This window comes from Protopterus annectens, chromosome 5.part0 (assembly GCF_019279795.1).
Source record: "Protopterus annectens isolate FY-2018-M chromosome 5.part0, PAN1.0, whole genome shotgun sequence".
In the NCBI taxonomy this organism is placed as follows: Eukaryota; Metazoa; Chordata; order Ceratodontiformes; family Protopteridae; genus Protopterus; species Protopterus annectens.
Window position 1 is genome coordinate 1,454,049,822 of NC_056735.1, and position 20,961 is coordinate 1,454,070,782.

Below are 20,961 nucleotides of genomic sequence, written 5' to 3' on the forward strand. Positions count from 1 at the left end.
ACTGCTGAAATTAAGGATGCATTTTTAAAAACTAAAAAGTATAAAAGAAAAAGCAGAAATGGGAAAGTGGTGGCTAGTATATTCTATATTCCACATATGCATAGGAAGCCAATCTTCTTTAAGTGAACAGAATACAATGAGAAATATCATTAGATATACTGAGCGTTGAAATGTTTGTGACTGTGGCATTAACAATGCAAAGCCACCATGGAAGAAATGCCAGCCTCAGTCCTAAATATAATTACTTATGAAAGACTTAAATCTTTATTAAATATGCCAAAGGTTAACATTTCTCACACATACTAGGCTATGTCAGACCCTAATGCCAAGTCTGCAGATATACAAGAAGATTTACACAGGTACTTTGAACCCAAGAGAAATAACAGAGTTTGAAAATTTTAAGTTCATGACACAAGAACACACACACGCACACACACACACACACACACACACACACACACGCACGCACGCACGCGCACACACACACACACACAATGTACTATACAGGATTAAGGTTCTTGGCAACGAACTGTGAATTTTCACATATAAATAAAGATATAAAATACAGACAATTCCAACTATCAGTTCAGAAACAGAGAGGAAAAGCCATCATCCTAGCCAGATTAAAAAACAGAGCCAGCACTTATAATTCTGCAAGATCATTATAAATGTCAGACATACAGGAAAAGTGAAGGATGGAATGGAAAAGCAAGTGATAGAATAGATAGTGACAAAACTGTTGAAGATATAAAATATGATTAGATGAAAGAACATGAGTCAGAAGCTGCATATCTGAATGTGGACAAGAACAGAGATAAAGTAAGAACTCAGTCTTTATATGCTGTAGAGGACAATTGCCAGAGAGAAGAGAATTCCCAGCCAAAGGAAATATATGTGCAAAGTGTAATCATTTTAATCACTGTTTCAGAGGGTATACAAATTTCAATGAAACTGAAAGACCATACCATACCACAGACATAAGAGATGTGATAGACAAGAAGGCCTAAATGGACAACACAGAAAACCATAAATGCAGACTGTGCACGAGGAAGTCACAATAAGACAGAAAACAGTGAAACAGTGTTTACATAATTGTAAGCACTATAAAAAAACACACACACACAAAAAAAACAAGGGACAGGAAAGAGAATGAATATTTTATGGTCCCTGCTTTCCATACTACTTGTTGATCAACAGCCCCCTCCCACCATTTGATCCATTTGTGCCATGTCTCTGCAAGAAACCCATCATTCAGACAACTATTGGGGTGGATCAATATTTTTCCAGTTCTATGGTCTTAGCCCTGCATGCACTCAGGTTAATGCTGAGGAGGGGTGTGCAGTGGGCTGACTGTGGAGGATGTTCCCTCACATCTGCAATGAGTGTACCCTGCACACAGCCCTTCCATTATTCCAAAAACATAAGTGTTAAATTTTCCTGGTCTTCAGAAGGAAAATTACACCAACTGTGTATCTCCAAGTATGAGCAACCCTTTTCATCAACCTGGGAATGTGGAGCAGGGCACAACCCTTCACTTCTCTCCCTCCCTGCTTGAGGACTCCAGTGCCAGGGCTTCTAACTGAGCCCTGATCACCTAGGTCATAGTCAGGGCTCCATCCCTTTGCAGCATAGAACCAGGCTAAAGAGAATGAACCTTGACATAAGAAAGTAAATGAAATTTGATATTTCTGTTAATATACTGACACACAGCATTAAAAGTAACCCACAGTCAGGGAACAAAATCCATTTCAATGTACTAGAAAAGACTGATTATAACACTTTAAAGAATATATCATTATTATTACTGAGATGAAGCAATATCCTGCACACAGTCAGAAACTGCATTATGACCTTTGGATAACTTAACAGGTCCCTGAAGTACATGACACTGATTTTTGGTGTGAGTTCTGCATTAAAAAATATTCAGATTCTTAACAAAGAAGGTCACTGAGGGTATAGACAACATGGGTAGCTCTAGTAATGACACAATTATTTATGGAAGAATGTAAAAATTGCAAGACAACTTAGTAATATACACACTTAATATACTGGAAGATGATGGAAGAGTAAAAATCTGCTAGAAGTGAGCCTTAAGTTGTAAAATTTCATATTTTCAGGTAATACAATGTCAGCTGACCAAAATAAAGAAAAAACAACACATGAAGTTGGGGACTGGAATAATGGTAAAGATGTTTACCTTATAAACACAAAGTACTGGGTTTGATTCTTATCATGTGATGCAAGGCTAGGCTTAAAAAGGCCCCTACGGTTAATTGCCTAGTAACCATCTGTAAACCTATGACATGATACCATCAAAAAATGTCAAGGTAACTGTCCAGAGTTCTGCACTGTCTTAATTCTTGATTGACTGAATTATTTATATATCTGCTGGCATTGTTTTCTGATACTCTAAGTGCCTCAATTTTGATTTTCTCCTAATTTATTGCTTTCTGCACATTTTTTAGTCTTTTGTTAATTTAATTGCATTTATTTAAACTGTATTTGCTTTAATACTGTTACAGACTTAAGTGTGCTAGCTTGCACTGCATTTGAATTACGTTTACTGCTGTTTTAGCTGTTTTTCTGCAAAAAAAAAAAGTTCTAAGCTTGTTTCCCACACCTTTCCTGTAACTAGTCTAGTCCAGATACAGATTTGCTGTATCCAGGATTGTTTGTAAGCTTCTGATCCCCCTTTCTGTGTTGGAGGGAAGCCTTCTAGCTTATTAGTGGGAGTGGTAAGCACTAGGTAGGTTATCTACCACAAGAGGGGTGGCTTCTGGCCCAGAAATTGTAGTTTATTGGCCGTTTGGGCAGTTTTTCCATCCCTTTTAACTTTCTAGTATAAAAGCCCATGCTTGCGCTTGTTTTCCACCTTTCCTGTTACTAGTTTAGTCCAGACACAGATGTGCTGTATCCAGGACTGTTTGTCAGCTTCTGAGTCCCCCAAGTCTGTCTGTGTTGGAGGGAAGCCTTCTAGCTCATCAGTGGGAGTGGCAATCACTAGGCAGCCTATCTACCACAAGAGGAGTGGTTTTTAGCCCAGAAATTATAGTTTATTGGCCATTTGGGCAGTTTTTTCATCCCTTTAAACTTTCTGGTTTAAAAGTCCACATTTGCACGGGTTTGCACGTGTTTAAGCTCCGTGGATCCAGTTTTGGTGTGCTGCAGACTGCAAGAGCATCAGGAAGGGGAAAGAGATACTCTAAATGCCTCCATTTTGATTTTTTTCCTAATTTACTGCTCTCTGCAATTGTTTTTAGTAATTTTTTAATTTAATTGCATTTATTTAAACTGCATTTGCTTGAACTTTGCTACACACTCAAGTGTGCTAACTTGCACTGCATTGGAATTTTTTACTGCTGTTTTAGCTGCTTTTCTGTAAAAAAACAAACAAAAAAAGTTCTAAGCCTGTTTCCTGCCTTTCCTGTAACTAGTCTAGTCCAGATACAAATTTGCTGTATCCAAGACTGTTTGCAAGCTTCTGCCCCCCCCCAAACCTTACTGTGTTGGAAGGAAGCCTTCTAGCTTAACAGTGGGAGTGGTAAGTACTAGTCAGCCTATCTTTCGCAAGATGAGTGGTTTTTGGCCCAGATATTGTAGTTTATTGGCCGTTTGGGCAGTTTTTTCCATCCTTTTCAACTTTCTGGTTTAAAAGTCTGCATTTGCACTTGTTTCCTGCCTTTCCTGTTACTAGTCTAGTCCAGATACACATTTGCTGTATCCAGGACTGTTTGTAAGCTTCTGAGCCCCCCCAAGCCTTTCTGTGTTGGAGGGAGGCCTTCTAGTTTATCAGTGGGAGTGGTAAGCACTAGGTAGCCAAGCTACCACAAGAGGAGTGGTTTCTGGCCCAGAAATTGTAGTTTATTTGCCATTTGGGCAGTTTTTCCATCCCTTTCAACTTTCTGGTTTAAAAGCCTGCATTTTGGTGGGTTTATGCTTGTTTAAGCTCTGCCTAGTGGCGTTGAGCTGAAGTAGACTATTACTGGTGCCAGAAAGTCTGCTCTTCAGTTTTTACCTTGAATCTTGCTAATTCTTTCTCTCTTGCACTTCAAATAGCTTAATCACTTTGCACATCAACAGGTTTTTGTAGCAATTATTGTAGCACACCTAAGTGCCATCAGCACTAGTTGCTCTTCACGGAAATAGCTCCAGTACTTAGTAGTTATGACCACCCCTCCTGGCATGATTAAAGGGCAGTTCCCTGTACTTTCTCCTATTAACCTGGTGCACTTGAGCATTCTGAGACAGTGTAGCAACTGCCTCATGTACACAGACAATCCTCTCCTCTTACCTCCCAACACTCATACTTGTGAGAGATGCACTTATATCACCAAATTGGAAGCTATGCACTCTCCAGCCAAGACCGGACTAGCTGGTCAAGAGGAGAAGATCAACACCTGCACCACACCACATGGAACACATAGCCCTCCAGAACACCCACCATTACATCTCTCACATAAAAACACAAACTACACACCCACCTTCATGGAGTCTCTCAATAGAAATTTACCCAAACAGCAGAGACCTGCAAGACAGAAATGCACTTGACCACCACAACACAGCACAAAACACAGGACACATAGCTCACCTCCACAGTGTGCCCTTCAACCTAAGCCCCTAAGGCTAAACACCTTGCCCAATACACTAATCATAGGTGACTCAATAGTGAGGCACACAGATGTCCCACTCACTAGGTTGAATAAGGAGAAGGTAACAGTCAGCTGTCTATCAGGTGCCAGAATCTGACACATAACACATGCACTCAGGTCACTCCACAACAAGTACAAGTATGATGCTGTCATTGTCCATGTGGTTGTGAATGACCTGAGATTCACCTCCCTGGACTACATGAAAAAGAGACATAGTGGAGCTCTCAGATTATGTGGCCCAGGCAGGTATGACCCTAGCCCTGAGCAGTATCCTACCATCACCCAGAATGATACTGCAGTAAAAACAAAAAATGACTGACTTCAACTATTGGCTAAGTTTCTGGTGTCATTCTAAGGGGATCCTCTGCTTGGGATGACATGATTGACAGGCCTTGATGCTTTGCCAGAGATGGCCTGCATCTGTCACCGCTGGGTTTCTGGGTACTGGCTAAGGCTCTTGCCATGCCTATAGTACCCTTTTTAGGCGGTGTTCCAAAGAACAAATTACCACTGTAACAGCTATAAATAAATGCAATCTGAGGGTCATGCTACTGAACACTAGATGCACTTGCTCGAAGCACTCCTCAAAATGGAGAACATTGACATTTGTGCTGTAACAGAGACCTGGTTTAAAGCAGCAGAAAGCACCCCTGCATTACCGGGCTATAACTCATTCCACACCTTTCGGCCCCAGAACATGGACAGAAGCTCCAAAGGCAGTGGTGTCTCCATATTCATAAAGGATATGCACACCTCCAGACTAGTAGCCCGGCATAATGCATCTGAGATACTTCAGGTACAACTAATATCGGGGAAGACGGAGATTCAGGTCATAGCCTGCTACAGGTCCCCAACCATGTCCCAAGGCTCTCACTCCATGTTCCTAAACACCCTGGAAACTATTAGGGTCCAACCCAACACTCTCATACTAGGGGACTTCAACTATCCCTTCATCAACTGGGAAAACTACTCAAGCACCAATACACTGGCCCAACATTTCCTGGAATTCATCATTTCCAATGCCCTGGAACAGCTTACTCTGATGCTCACTGGAGGAAGCAACATCCTTGACCTGGTTATTACTAACATGTGCGACCGTTTCTCTACACCAATAGTCAATCCCTCCCTAGTCAGATCTGACCATAAACTAATCACCATGGAAATCCACATCTCACCTACACCCCCTGCAATGGTAACCACCTTGAAAACTCCAAAACTGACTCTGGACTCCTAAAAACAAAGGTGGCTAACTTCACGGCACCCATGGCAATGGAAAATAGCTGCATGACTGCAAGACACCTTGTGTCTGTAAGGCAAATATCTTAGCCATTATGCCAACCTTATCTTGCATCACTAAAATTATTCAAGCAAAATTTGCAATACTCTGCCAGTGTTGTCCCATTTGCCATGGCCAGTGACCCCTGACTAATATATACATCACTTTGTAAAGCTTTACAGGCTACAGCAAATGAATCTTGATTTGTTATATCTTGGGTGCATTTAAGTAACATTACTACTTCTTTCCTCAGATAATCATGTAATTTGTCCTGATGAACATGTCACAATAAACATATCACATTACTTTTTAAGAAGATGTCTGAGTAGTGTCATATATTCTGTAAATTCTATTTTGGATCATAGCATACCAGTTTTTGCCTCATATTTTTGGTTTGTTCCTCATAAAATTTGTATTTTTCTCTCAAACCACTGAGGACTGGAGTCACTAAACAATAATAATAAATAATGACAGCCATTTGAGTTTCAGACTTCACATGCTTCAGAAAATACATAACAATATAAAACCTGTTATTTTAACAACTATCTAATTTTATTGGAGCAATATTTAAAATATGTCCCTATTTTTGGGCCTTTGTCCCCCCATTATTTGTGGCATTGTCCAGATTTTTTGCTCTGAGAGGTATGGATCATAGGCACGTACTGTAGCAACTGGTAATGCACCAAACTGAAGAGGTTATACTGAGCATTTAAAATGGCTATGTTCACTGCTGGTAAAATTCTTATAAAATCTGTCTGCTTATAAAATTAAGCCATGATCACCAAAAGTGGACAATGTTAACTAGGTATCATACTTTTGTATGCAGAGTCATAAAAATGTCACTCAACACTTGCCTCTGGGAAGTTATTTTCAATTTTTCAACAAGTCTTAACTTGTCTCAGAATATCTTAATGAAACTGGAAAATTAACTCTGCAACTCCCCCATATTTAAATCTACATGTAACTAGGTCTAATTCAAGCATAAGCAGTCACTCCCTTGTGGTCATATGTCTTCAAATTCATGTGCTTTTCTTCATTTCCTCCATCTTCCTCTTCATGTCACTAAACTAGTTACTAGAAACTTTTCATGTGACATCCCCCTTAAAAATATATGGAAACTTTGAATGCATGGTTCCCTTAGAAAATGTAATTTGTTTACGTCTCTTGTAATTTTAGGAAAATAACTTTTCTTAGAAAAGTTCACAGATATGCTCTCATATTTAACATATCATTAGAAGTATGCATACGTATAAAACAATCAAGTTGTGATCACAATGCAATAATTAGACGTCGCAATACTTTAACTCGTTTGGAAAATGTACTATGAATAATCAGTACACGTTGGTTACTACTCTTTGCAGAGCTGAACATTTCCATACCTTTCATAATGTTGATTTTCATTGCGTACCCCAAGTCAATAGGTTTCTTGTGAACTGTTAATCAACATATTGATTCATTTGTTCTTTGTTGACTGAGATAGTCCCACTAGGCTAATGTCCTCTTTATAGGGGAGATCTGAGGTGGTATTTCTACTACTAGGAGAACTTTGACCGGGGCATTCCTACCCTATAGAGCTGCTAGATGGAGCCTGAGGGCTCCCACAGCAGCAAGGAAGAGATCTAAGAGAGGCAGCAGCATGGAGGAGGAGAGAAAAGCTATGGAGAGTTTGGAAGTGGGAAAATGAGATTCTGGAGGAAATGTTGTTCAATATGGAGTATCAGAGTGCAGATAAAGATTCCTGTGTGGTGGATGATACAAATGAGCATCATTTAGCTGTATCGATGAAGAATGAAGTAAGTGAGTCCACTGGAATGGTGCAGGTAACAACTGGTAAAAAAAAAAAAAAAAAAGAGGAAAACTGAGAAGGAGTCTTGTTCTGCGGCAGCAGAGGATATGATACTCAAAACGTTTGCAGTAGTGCCAGCAGGTAAAAAAAGGAGAACAGCAGCAAAATGTAAGTAAAACTGTTTTAAAAGATGAGAAGACCAATTGTAAGAATAAGAAAAAAAACGGGACTGTAATAGATATTATGCATGGGACAATTTGGCAAATATAGGGTCAAATACTTTTGTAACTTAACATTTGAAACTGTGGGACTACTAATGAAATTTCTGGAACTGTATAACTTACACATTAATAAATTATTTGTTTTCTGATAGTAACGTAAATGTTAAAAATATTACTTTGCAGTTTAGAACTTATGAAAAATAAAAAGACATTAAACAATGCATGCATGACTTGTGAAAAGCTGTTAATAACATTGTGAAAATTAGGGATGAGTGAAACTTATGGAATGGAGGGTGAAGGTTGGAAACTATTCTGAAATAAAAAAATGGTGAAATTTGCCAAGTTTTTTTTTTTTTTTTTTTTTTGTGGCTGTTCATAGAGGGATATTAAAATAGGTTAGCCTAAATCATATTTTTTGTCAGGACGTTTTTCATTTAATTAATAATTGTGACAAGGTACAATGTAACCAGCATGGGGAGAAAGGACATCCAGCAAACAGATGTTTGTCTGAATGCAGGTTGTTTAAAAAAGCGACACCTTTGAATGGACTGTCAAGAGCAAACATTGACTAATGAAAAAAAGGGCAAGGAAAGAAAATGTACATGCAGAAGGACAACAATAGTCTAAAAGAGTGAGAGTAAACTAGGTGAAAAAGAAACTGTCGAAGAATACAATATGGAGGGGAAAAAGGAGGAGAGAGTTTGCATGGAGGATGAAAAGTCAGGAGAAGAGAATGACACTAAGAATTTTTTTGAAGTTTTAGCAATGAAAATTCTGATTCTGAGGATTAAGGATTATTTATTTGTACATAAACCCAGAAAAATATTCAAATGGATAAAGAGTAAAAATAAGAAAAAGATTTAAAATGTTTTCCCCAACTTAAAAAAGAACAAAAAGCAACACTTTTAGAGTAGTTTCAGCAAATTTGAACATTATTATTAACACTGTAAGGAGGATACGGGTACTGGAATGGTGTGCTTAACAAGTGAAGAAAGACTGCAAACAAAAAAAATTGTGGGTTGGAAATCTAATATGGAACTTAGGAAGTGAAAGTTGTTCTGGAGGGGCTGTGTTATGTAAAAAGACAATGAAAAAACTAGATGTAACATTGGTAAGGATAGGCGAGTTAATTATTGCTGCTGTAAAGTGGAGAGAACGCGTATATAGAATGTTTAGTATTGTATGCATATATAATTAACAAGGAAAGAGAGAGGATCTGTTTTGTCAAATATTAGACTATGTGGTGGTTAACATGAAAATTATAGTTTTGGGGGACTTTAATTATGATTTAACGGGAAGGAAGTTAAAAGAAAGGGAAAGATGTAAAAATACAGGAGGTGATTAAATGTGGTAAACTAGCCATGAGTAAAAAAGTCAATGAACTTATAGAAGGAGGACACTTAAATTACATTATTAAGGCTTGGGATTAGAAGATGGTGATACATTTGTTGCAGGTTTTTCAGACCTTTTAGCAATATGGATGGAAGTGATGGAAGAAAGGTATATTAAAATAGGAAAGAGAATAAAAAGAATAAATGAAAAATGATAAAATGATGGGGTGAAATTTGAGAGTGGGAAGCACTGCAGTTATGGAAGAATCATATAACCATGAGGGACTTTTATAAAAACTAGTCTGCATGGTGGATTGAATTTAAAAAGAAGTACAAAAATAATTTTAGTGTCAGGATGATGTAAAAAGGTAGAGACAATGAAACGTGGGAAAATTTATGGAAATTACTGGAGAATGTAGAGAATAATATAAGAGATTAACTAATGTAAGAGAGTATTATGGTATGGAAATATATATAAAAGAAATTGAGAAAAAAAGGAATTCATGTTTAGGCAAAGATATTTACAAGGGGGAAGCAAGGAGGTATCTGCGTATATGTGCAAAATTGTAAAGGAGAATATCAGCATAATGAACAAAATGAAAAATGTAAAAGGGGAGGTAAAAAGCACAAAAAAAACAAATTCTAAGTATTGCAGTACAGCATGCAGAAAATATGTATAAGAGAACAATGCTGGAAAATAAGAAAGTAAAGTAAAGAAATTTTCAGAATTAATTAAGGAAGAATTTGAAAAAGAAATTGCCGTTAATGAATTGGATGACTTACTTAAGAAAGTAAATGTTGATTCAATATCAGGCCCAGATAGTACAGAGTATAGAATATACAGTATACAAAATTAATGGACTGGCAAAGAGGGTATTTTGTAAATGTAGTGAATAAATAGTTGAAGGAAGGTTTTGTTTGTCAAGAGTTGTTTAGTCAGATATTAAATGTTTTATGGAAGAATGATGAAAAGAAAGAAATAAGGAATTAGAGACCCATCATGCTAAATAACACAGATTATAATTTTTTATGGGAATAATACATGACTATGGAAGAAAGGAAGGATGAGGGATATTATGGAATAATGAATATATGGCATAAAAGGGAAGGGATGTCAAGAATTGTTATTAGATGTAACAGAAATATAGATGATGTTATAAGTAAAAGGGAGGATGGGAAACTTATAGTAGGTGATATTAAATTGATACTATAGTATATAATGATCTGTGGAATGTTATGGAGAAGTATGGAATATGTAATAACAATAGGAGAGTGTGTATTTTAGCATATCAGAATAAAGGAGTGAAAGTGTTACTGAATCAGTGGCTGAGTGAAGAAATATGCATGAAGTGTGGTATAAACAAGGACGTCCATGAGTAGAATATTGTTTGCACTGGTGATGAGAGTGATAGCGAGTGAAGTAGCTTATAAAATGAAAGATACTAGATATGTGTTGCAAAAGCATGGTGTGATACCAGTAGTACTCACATATAGGAGATACAGTTGTAGTTGCTAAGAACAAAATGTGGATGAGAGAAGTGCTAGTTTGTCTGAATGGATGTTAAAAGGAAATGAAAATGACCCTGAATAAAGATAAAAGTAAGAGTTTGGGTGATGAGGTGAAAATTAGGGGTGTGCCTTTGTCAGTGAATGAAGTGCCTTTGCTAGGAATAAAATTTTGGAAAATGATATAGTTAAGCTGTTATGGGAAAGGTTGATAAAGAAAATGAAAGATATATGTGTTCTGTAGGGGTTGCATAAATTAGTGCTCAGGAAAAAGGTTTATTTGGTGAATTTGGTATTATTGGGACAGTGCCAAATGTTTATACGATCCCAGTAAAATATTAAAGGGAAATTGTGCAAATGGTGTTTTCTTTCATGTTGGATTCAAGATTAAACCCGGTGAAAAGAGGTGTCTTGTATATGTGTGACGTTGAAGGGGGTTAGGGTTACTAAATCATTTCTGTTCCTCTGCTTCTTTAATCTTGTATATAGCATTAAAATGTATACAGGAAGAAACTGAGCATTTACCAGTAAGCATGTTTAAATATAAGTACAGAAAATTCTGGGAGATGATAAGAATATGAAAAAAAAGAAAAAGAATATGTGAATGAAGAAATTAAAATTATCATGAAGGAATACTAACATGGAAAATAAAAACTGTATGATATAGACAAAGATAGAAGGATGTATTGTATGATAATGTGATGAAACAATATTATTATGTAAATCCATGAGAAAATTAGCCAGAAGTGATTACAGCTATTAAAGCAAGTAAAAAAGTACTGTACCAAGACAGTAGAGTGTCAGGATTTCCTATGGAGACTGGCAGTAAATAAATTACCAGTAAAGGGGAATATGCTATATAAAAACAAAGTTGAAATAATCTGTTTTGTGGGGGGAGGAAGAAGCAACAGAGCATGTTTTATTTTTGAAATGTAAAAAGAGTGGTGAAACTCTGGGAAAAGTTATGTCAATTTTTTTTTTTGAGAATATCAGTGGTATAAACAACACAGATATGAATATGATTATGTATGAATATTATAAGAATAATGAATATGTGTGAAGGGTAGATAAGAATTTATTTTATGTAATATGGGTTACTTGGAATGACATACTGAATAATATTTTGTTCAATGGGAAATTGATTTTGGCAGATATATTGCAATATTCAGATTATGGCTGTGGAAGAAGGACTGGGATCAATTATGGAAGAATAACAATGAGAATATTATTAGAAAAATGGCAAACAGTAGGAAATGGAAATGTGTATACATGTACCCGTAAATATATAACTTTTGAAAATATGCAAATAATGTTTTTCGTTGTGCTAAATAAAGGATCCTACTTTTTCATTGGGAGCTGTGGGATCCTTTAGAAACACCTGAGCTACAATGAAGCCAATCGGTCCTCAATTTAACATGTTATTCAAAGGATGACATACTATACTGTCATCAATCATAGAACCCCAGAGTCTTCTGGTTTTCCAGCACCCAAGGAGAGTGTGCTGCATATTATGTCAGTGACACGGTTTATTATTATTATTATTATATATTAAATGCTTATGTTTAGTTTTCTGACATTAACATTTTAAATAGAATGGTAATGATTATAAGTTACCATGTAGTACAAAATATTCAATTTCTATGTGCCATACCAGTAATTGTGCATGCTAAGGCTTTCTCATTTTTACCATTGGAAGTAGAGTGCCTTTTCTTTGTGGTTATAGATGGCTATTCACATTGCTCTCTGACAACTGTTGTGCAATACATGACAGAAGAAAAATATTTTTATAAGCACTTTTTGGGTATGTATGTGTTGCACTTATCTGTTTTTTATCATATTATAGGTTGGTGGTGGGAGCATAAGGCAGAGATAAAAAGGAGAAGCAAGCCGAGGGTAGAACACAATGAGAACAGCAGGATGGAGATAGGAAAATAGCATATCTTTCAACATCTTAGCTCAACAATGTTAAACAAATTCATAAATGCAGTTGGTAGGAAAATGCCAATCTACCAGACACAATTTACAACCTAGTGATATGAATGTTTCATTTCGTGGAAGTAGAACCCATTATAGCAAGAAAAAAGAACTATGCCTGAATGTATTTGAATATATGCCTTCATCACTCATATTGCTTGAACCAGTGCATTAGCTAGCCACATCACAAATTCATTTATAGGGCAGATGACAGCACAACTCATTTCAAGGGAATAGAACATGTGATATAAAGAAAAATGAATACACTTGCATGCATTGAACCCTAGCCTTTGTCACTGATATTCTCTAAATCTGTGTGTTAGACATGCCAGGGAAACACTCATTGGATCAGTTGTTGAAAAACACATTTCAGGGGAATGGAATCCATTATAACAAGAAAAGAAAAATATCCATGAATGGATTTTAATTTCAATCCCTGCTTTTATCACTGCTAGCGTCTAGATCAGTGGATTAAACACTTTCAGGAAAGGTTGTTAAAACACCTTTCAGGAGAACAGAACCCATGACAGCCAGAAAGGAGAAATAAATCTGAATAGATTAAACCCCTGCCTTCATCACTGATATTCTGCAGAGTAGTACATTAGCATGGCATCCCACAGGAGCACTCATAGGAAATTTATCTGAAAAACACATTAGAATAATATTGACTGAAAACTGAACATTGCAAAACAACAAGCAACCATCGCGGATTAAAATACCCCACCCCCAGGATATTGACAATATACACAATACTGCATGAGTACACTGATCAAGGGTAGCTGTTACATACACAAATTATGGTCACTTATTTCATATTTATATGGTAAGTAATTAGCTCATACTATGGACCTTTCTTCACATTTATCATTAGATGGGAAATGCCCTTTCTTTTTGTTTTATGTATAGACATCACTGTTGCTCTCTACAACCTGTTACACAATGAACCACCACAGACTGTTGATTTTATTATTTTTTTCCCCTTTTTGAGAATGTGTGTGGTTTATTGAAAGGGGGAGGAAATAAGGATTAAGCAGGATGGAAGTGGGTGAATGAGAAATATAGACCAATAGATATGGACTCATGCATTTCATATTCATATTATGCATGGCAGTGCATTAGCAAGGGGAGCAAATGAAGCACTCATATTAAAATGGGTCATATAACATGCATATTATTTATTTATTTATTGACATTTGGTAACCAGGAGAGTCCAACTGGGTTAAAGATTCATTTTCAGTGGAGTCCCAGGGAGAAAAGCTTGACAGTAATTTAAATTGACAATAGCAGTACAGCATAAGACATTTGAATAACATTTAAAACATATGATATGAAAATAGGACAGAAATAACATAGATGCATAAAGTACAATAATTGGAGGATAATGTACAAATAATGTACAAAGTCATTTAGATTTTTTTATAGACAGAAAATAATATAGTGTAAAATATATTTTACAGCCTATAAATAATAGGCACTTTTTTTTTTTTTTTTTTTTTTTTTTTTTTTTTTTTTTTTTTTTTAGGAAAGGAACATTTGGTGGTTCGGGAGAGGACAGGATTAAGGAAATGTGGATAGCAAGCATGCTAGCCACCTGCAGGTGTAAACCTTGGCTCAAGATGATTGTCAGTGTTGAAGTGACAACCCGACCCCATGTGCAAAATGAAAAAAGGGGTTGAGGATGGATGGCTGATAGAGTAAAGAGACTAGAAGTCAGAATGAAAGTTTATATCTTAGGTTAATTAGTGAGAAATTAGATGTGGTATACTGAAAAAAATAAGATACAAAATAGTGATAGGAGATACAGTAGGAGAGGAAAGATGTGGGGAGGGGGACGAGAGAAGAGAAAAGTCATAAGTAGTTGAAAGGGTGGGAAGGAAGATGAGTGGAGAGGACACAAAAAACATAGATAGGTGGGAGTTGGATGTTTGTTGTAGGCAATGGCATATCCATGTGTTGAGAAGATAGTGTTTTACTGTAAGCTTGACATTTTGGGTATTTTCTGTAGTGGTGATATTGTTTAGTAGGTTGTTCCAAAGCTTAACTATGTCTTAAGAATAAAGTCATTGGCCAGCTCGTTTCTTGGTCTTATGTGATTGGCCAGCTCGTTTCGTGGGCTTATGTGATTGGCCAGCTCATTTCTTGGGCTTATGTGTATCAATGAGTAGGCAGAACAGAGTTTTCTGGTGGGAATGTGGGTATGCGGAATAGATTTTAATGCAGGGCAGCTAATGGGTTTGTATATTATTTTGCGTGTAATAGAAAGTCGAAGATAGTCAAGATAGTGGGGGAATTCAAGCATTGCAGTGGTGGGTGTGGTAAGATGAGCCTGTAGCAAATTTGCTAATTTTTTTTTAAAAACCAAGACTGGAGTTTGGTTTTGAGTGTGTTGTGCAGATTAGTAAAACTGGAAACACCATAGAGTAGAGAGGGAATCTGGGAGGTATTTGCAAGAGTCTTTTTGGTGGTTGGGTCCAAAAAGTATTTGTGTCTATAAAGTGTGCCTAATTTGCAATGAGTTTTTTTATAGCATTTTGTATGTGTTGGTCAAATGAAAGTTCATTGTCAATGGTAATGCCCAGTAGTTTAGCACTTGTTATGATTTCCATCTTAGTTTTGTTAAGGGAATAGATTTTTTTATTCAGATGTGCAAACAGCGGAGAGGAGTAGAATTTTCATTTTGCTAGGGTTAAGCAGTAGTTGTGCATCGGTTAGACAAGATTCTATTAAGGTAAATGTGGTCTGTCTTTTTTGGAGTAGCTCAGATATGTTGTTAGAAGAGGAGATGATAGTGAAATTGTTAGTGTATTGGATTAGTACGCTGTTGTGGCACGCAGTGTGTAGATTAATGATGAATATATTAAAAAGGAGAAGTCCAAGAATGGATCCCTGTAGGACACCAGTTCTGCTTGTTTGGTATTGAGATAGGCAACCTTTCCACTTTACACATTGTTGCCTGTTGTATAGGTCACGGTTAAACCATACCTTGGAGGGTGGTGTAAAACCTAATGATTCTAATTGCTGAAGAAGTTTGTTATGTGAAACTAATAGTAATGCAGAGGTGTGTAGGCCAGAGTCCCTAGCTTTGTTTCTGGGCCAGTGAAAAAGATTCGAGTGGATGTTGTACTGTGTGCTAGCCTAAAGCCATGTTGAGTAGGTGTTAGGAGATTATTATGTGTAAGATGGTTTAGCCGCTGTATATGGATGCATTTCTCAAGCAATTTGAATAGAGAGCTAAGTATGGAGATAGGTCTCCAGTTTGTTAGCTCATTAGATATGCCTCCCTTGTGCAAAGGGGTTATGATTGACTTCTTCCACAGGGCAGGCACATGCGATTTTTTGAAGAAGTTTACGAATTAAAGTAATAGATGCTGGTTGCAGAGAGAATGGAGGTATTGAAGTATTAAGTGTTGAAAGATTTTGGCAGGGGTATTGGTAGTTTGAGGTAGGGGAACTTATTTTCAGACTTAGAATTTCGACCAATGTTTAAGAATGTGAGTAATATCACTATGCTGTCAATGAAGTGGGTATTAAACGTATTAGCTACTTCAGTTGGTGCCTTGTCTGTGTAAGGAAAAGGATTTTGTGTGGACCCAGGGGTAAGAAGAGATGTCATAGTTTTCCAAAAAGTTTTTGGGTTGTTTTATGGTTGCTAAATTGGAGTGAAATATAGTTCTTTTTATCTGAATTTACCATTTTTTTTTTTGCTTTATTATGTAGTTGCCTGTAGGTTTGGAGATTTGAATCAACCCTATGTTGTAGCCAGTCTTTCCATGCTCTGTCTCTGGTTTGTAACATTTGTTTGGTGGATGTGGTTAGCCATAGTGCATGATTAGCCTTAGTTTTTCTTGTTCTAAGGGGGGGCTAAGTTATTGAGGGTGTCTAACAATAGATTATTGAAATAGCTGACAGTTATCTAGCGGTAGAGTTTTTAATATAGACCAGTCAGAGGAAATGTAGCACACTGGCAGAGTGATAGCAAGAAAACCAACATAGGCTACAAGGTATTGGAATTCAAGCCTTTCATAATCATATTCTCCATAGCAATGCATAAATAAGGGTGCCACTGAAGCTGTGAAACTGTATGGGTTCATTAAAACAAAACAGAGAAATGTAGCACATTCTTACAGTAGATTATAAGTAGTGCAAAACACTATAAAACTCCACTGGGAGTTTAACACCCCATAGAGCACGTTGGCATGATAGAAATAATGTCTTGAGTACACTGAGCCATCAAATTGGCTAGAATAAAGACATTCACTTAGCTGTATTGTATTTTTCCCTGCTGACGTGAATCTGTGCTTAGTTCATTGCTTTGACTGATGACTGTATTGCATCCCACGGATTTTTCTTCATTTCTGTCACAGGACAGGAAGTATAATTTATCTGTGGTTATATATAATCATCAATGTTGCAATCTGCTAACTGTCATGCAACATATAACTGCAGAAAGATGAATTGCACTATAAACCCTGTGTGGGCATGGGTGTTATGTTTATCTGCTTTTTAACCAGGTTGAAGGTTGGAAATGAGAACATAAGACAGGGGTGAAAAGGGAAAGCCCACAGAGGGTAGAGCTAATACAAATGAGCTGGATGGGGGTGGGTTAGGAGCATAATTCACAATTTACATGAAAAATGTTCATTGAATCCATATTTACATTTGGTTAGAAAGTGCAGAATTTACACAATGATAGGAATGTTTCCTCTCTGGGGAATATAACATGTGATAGCAAAAAAATAGAAATACACATGAAAGCATTTGAATCCATGACTTTATCACTCGTAATCCCTGTACCAGAGCATTAGTCTGGTATGTTACAGAAATATTCATAGGAAAGGCATCACAAAAAAAAAAAAAAAAATCAGGGCAGGGGAAATGGAGTACAGTTACATGCTAGAAACTGAATATTATAAAACAACATATCACCCTCAGGGGATTAGAACCCTCCATCCAGTACACTGAAAATGGACTCATCGCATCATGAACACGTTAAGCCATAGAAGCCAGTACAGGGAAACTATTAATGTTACCACATTTCATTATTGCTTTATGATGCACACCTAAGCTAATTTGTATGACTGATGGCAATATTGTTTGCACATGTCAAGGATATTTCTTCATGTTTTTCACAGGATTTGAAGTATCATTTTTCTATGGTTGCATGTGACCATTGACATTGCTTTCTGCCAAATGTCAAGAAATGTATGGCCACAGGAAGATGATTTTGAAGTATAAATCACGTGTGGGCATGTGTGTGTGGTGCTTTCCTATATTTTTGACCACATTATAGGTTGGAAACAAGAGTATAGTATAGATATGAAAAGGGGGAAACAAGCAGAGGGTATAACACGAGGTGAGTAAATGAGGAATGAGTAGTATGGAGATGAGACAGACGTACATCTCTCAATGTCTTAGTGCAGTAATTATGTGGATCTACAGCAAAGTCTGTAATAATTTACTGAAAGTAATTCTCAGTGATTCATCAGGCATGTATACTTTTTAGAATGAATGACTGTAGCCAATCATGTGAATATTACTGAAATATCTGGTAAGTTGAGAGCTATGGCCTGGAGGGGAGCATTTTCTCTGTGGTGCAGATTTCCTTTTATTTATTTATTTTTTTGTTGAGAAGGGAAAGTTAGGGAAAGAAGTCAGGGAAATAAGAGGTGGTGGGTAGTTTGCAGGAATAGACAAGTATGATCGAAAGAATGGGGTAACACAATGAGTGAAGGAGAACACAGTAGTGAAGGAGACGTCAGACAAACAGATAGAAGACAATGATGAGGGGAGGAATGTACAGCATATGGGGAGCAGAGGAAGAAAATGGAGGGGAACACTGGGTTTGGGGGGATTAGGGACAGGATTGGCTGTTTAGAGATGCAGTCTCTGACATCTTGGACCCAGTGGAAGATTACTTGTCGTCCTGGTAGCTGATAGTAATAGGTCCTACCTCAGAATCTGAAGACAGCAATGGGGAGGGAAGCAATTCAATGTGTCAGTGGAGCGTTGTCTATGTATCGCTAATGCTGGCATCTAATCACCTGTGTGTTATCTCTCCCACAGGCTCTGCCAGCTCTTGATGGGTGACAAAGATGTCATTTCCACTCACACTGCTTCTGGCAGGTACCACTGTACCAGCTCCTGCTGCAGGGTTACCCGACACAGGTGGTGCAGGTAGGGCAGGAGGTTTGGAGGCAACTGTTGAAGGCTGGGACCTAGATGTACTGGGTGCCTCTGGTGGAGGTGGTACCACATGCAGGGGGGGGGGGGTGACAGGTCTTGCCAGTGTGTTTGGTGCAGGTTGCTGGATATTGTAGGAGAAATGGAGAAAAAATAAATATATGAAACAGAAAGGATAGCAAGAAAGAGGATTGGGGAAGAGATGTACAAAACAGGGAAATTGTATTCTTAACTATGTTGATATACATACAATGAAAGAAAGTAACTTTTAGTACTAGGGCTTACACAGGTGTGCCATCAGCCTGTTTGTCTGAGCATTAAATTGGGGGGGAATGCATAAGCAAAAGCCATCCTCATACATAATTTGACATAATCGAAAGCTACAATCCAAATTGTAGCTTGCTACAGATTCCCCATCATGCCCCAGGATTCCCACTCCTCATTTCTTAATACACTGGAAAATATTAGGGTACAACCTAACACCCTAATAATGCTCGATTTCAACTACCCTACCATTAACTGGGAATACTACTCATGTACCAACTCTTGTGCTCAACATTTTCTGGAATTCATAAATTCCAATACCATGGATCAACTTATCCACATTCCCACCAGGGGCAGCAATATCCTAGAACTGGTTATTACCAACATGGGCAACCAGTGCTCCACACCAGAGGTCAATTCCTCGTTGGTCAGATCCGACCACAAGCTAATCACCCTAGACATCCACATCCCTCCCCCACCCCCCATTAGGGAAACCACAGTAAAAAAAAATTTCCAAAGCCAACTTCTCGCTTCTTAAGACAGAAGTGGCAAACTTCACGACACCCATGCTGATGGACAATAGAGCTATGACTGCTGAATCCTACACAAATGCACTTTATAAGCACTTACACGAGTGCATGGATCATGCAATCCCTAACAGAACCAAGATGCTATCCTCCAAACAAAGGAAGCCAACCTGGTGGTCCCCTGCCATAAACAAACTCTACAGCAGAAGAAAGAAACTGTTCCAAAAAAAGAGTAAAATCCCATGATTGGAGAAACTCCCTGGTCAGCCTCAGTAAGAAGCTGAGATCCCTCATAAAATCCTCCAAAGCTAGTTACAAAAACAAAATCGCCACTGACTCTAAAGACAACCACAAAGCATTCTAGAGCTATGTCAAGAATCTCAATGGCAACACCCAGATCTGCTCTGAGTTACAGCACAATGGCACTAAATATACACAACCAACTGATATTGCCAACATCCTGGCAGATAGGTTCAGTGCTAACTTTACCCCCCCCCCCCGTCATCCCCTAAAGGGCCCATCTCTATACCAGAAGAATGCAAAGTTCCTGCAATCACGGCTGCACAGGTAAAAAACACACTATCCAAAGCCAAGAACACAGCATCCATTGGACCTGACGACATCCCAGGCTGTATTCTACATGAACTACAAAACGAACTGTCACCTCACCTAAGTACCATGTTCAGTCATAGCCTCACCTCAGCCTATGTGCCCAGTGAATGGCGCACAGCGACAGTTATCCCACTCCACAAAGGGGGAGCCACTACAGACCCTGGAAACTACTGCACCATTAGCCTAATGAGCCTGGTCTGCAAGGCTATGGAACGTATCATCATGGAACTTATAAACAATGACATTGGTAATCTCCAAACTCAGGACCCCACCCAGTTCGGGTTTGTAAAAGGCAGATCATGTCTCCTAAACCTGATAGATGTCTTTGAAGCAGTCACCAAAGCCATAGATGAGGTTAAGGTGGTTCACACAGCCTACCTAGATCTCACCAAGGCTTTTGACACCATCCCCCACTCTGGAATTATAGATAAACTCACTAAACTAGGTATAAATCCCTATGTCACAAGATGGGTTGCCAACTGGCTCACTGACAGAACCCACACTGTGAAAGTAGCAGACTCCAAATCCAACTTCAGACCAGTGACAAGTGGAGTACCACAGGGTTCAGTCCTGGGTCCTCTCCTGTTTGGTATCTACTTCTCTGAAGTACAGGCCAACACAGAAGGTCTCTGGCT

The 20,961-nt window shown here is 37.9% G+C and overlaps 1 protein-coding gene across 1 annotated transcript in view; it reads right to left on the reverse strand.

Annotated features, from left to right (window-relative positions):
* COL4A2 (collagen type IV alpha 2 chain) overlaps nucleotides 1-20,961 on the reverse strand; it is a 1,470,466-nt gene that overhangs the window by 195,716 nt on the left and 1,253,789 nt on the right. The window lies entirely within an intron of this gene.